At 43.3% G+C, this 1,537-nt stretch overlaps 1 protein-coding gene across 4 annotated transcripts in view; it reads right to left on the minus strand.

Annotated features, from left to right (window-relative positions):
- The window catches only part of ALG1 (ALG1 chitobiosyldiphosphodolichol beta-mannosyltransferase), a 30,049-nt gene that overhangs the window by 19,094 nt on the left and 9,418 nt on the right, over window positions 1-1,537 (minus strand). The window lies entirely within an intron of this gene.

The raw sequence follows: 1,537 nt of genomic DNA on the forward strand, positions 1-1,537 counted from the left end.
GCATTCCAGTTATAATCCTGGATTTTCATTTAAATTATATTACAGAACACCAAACACCCAAAAAAAAAAAAAAAAAAAAGTAGAATGTCATTTTAAATTGCTCAGACTTCCACACATGGAAGTCACAGAGTTTTGCTAAGCATTGTCCTGGACCTGGCTGGGTACTTTGGGAAGTGCTTGGTTCTGATTCTCCTGACATTTTATTGACTGCTTGGTAAATGTTTTATTTGCCCTCAAAGGCTTTTTCTTTTTTTTTTCTTTTTTTAAATGGGTAAGTAAAATAAATCATGAGCTGTAATCTAACCCCATTGTGCCACCTTGGCACAGGAAAAAAGTGAGAAAGCCCATAGACCTTCCTAGCTGAGGATCCCCTTACTGTCATTTATAAGAAATCTCTTTTACATCAGTCTGGCAATGTAGGGGCCTTAAAACTTTCACTGGTTTTAATGCTCCTGGGAGAATTGACTGAGAATGGGAACAGTTAACTAACAATAGGAACAATAGGCATTGTGCTACATTTCTGCCTCAGAGAATGAGATCGATTAACCATCAACAGCAACTTTAACAACTTTTCTACACAGTCAGGGTGCTACATTTGTGCCTCAGTGAATGAGATAAATTAACTCAGGCAGGCTGCTTTATTTGTGCCTCTAGCCCAGGGCTTCTCAGAACATAATTTTTGGTGGCCTCAGAGTGTGGCCACCAACTCTTGCTGGTGGCCGCTCTGAGAATTTTTCCTAAAATACTTAATTAACTTTAGGAAAAACAAATAAATATGCACATATATACTTGTCCATATCATTGTAATTTATTTATGTAGGGGTTTTTTGCAGACTCAATAATAACAATAACGTACAGTTGTCTATTCTTTACTGGACAGAATAGAAACAAAAATAAAGTGCTTTGCATGTTTTGATTTTTTTTTTTTTTTTAAGATTGCTAGTTATTAAGTTTGCTATGTGAAAAGTGATCTTTGTATATTTGTTTAATATCACTGTTCACAGCAGAGTTACTCAGCCCTGGTATGCTGGAAAACAAATTAAGCTCTGGATGAGGAGGTGGGTAAGGAGGCAGGTGGGCCAGAGGCAGTGGGGATCGAGGTGATGGTAAGGGGTGAGTCCAGGGATGGCATCCAAAACCCTGCGGTTGGGGGACAGAGCCCACCACCGCATGGCCAGAGCCTGGCGCCCACCACCCCAGGGCAAAAGCCTGAAGCCCAAGCCACACCACCTCTGGGTTGCCTGCTCCTACAGTTTGTGGCTTCGGAAGGGAGTAGGGACCAACTCCTGCAGGCAGCCCCAGGGGAGGAGCCACTGATTTGCCAATACCCCCTCCCCCTGCCTAATGACAGCCCAGGAGGCTGTGACTGCAAGAAAAGACCACGGTGGCCGCATTTGAAAAACATTGCTCTAGCCTGCCTCATGCATAATAAAAAGCCCAACCCTTACACGCCAGGGAGCAGCAGTCGCAAAAAGGGACAGAATGTCTCTCTCTCTCTCTCTCTCTCTTGTTGGCGCACACATACACCCAGCCCCCC

The sequence above is a fragment of the Trachemys scripta genome, chromosome 10 (assembly GCF_013100865.1).
Source record: "Trachemys scripta elegans isolate TJP31775 chromosome 10, CAS_Tse_1.0, whole genome shotgun sequence".
Taxonomy (NCBI): Eukaryota; Metazoa; Chordata; order Testudines; family Emydidae; genus Trachemys; species Trachemys scripta.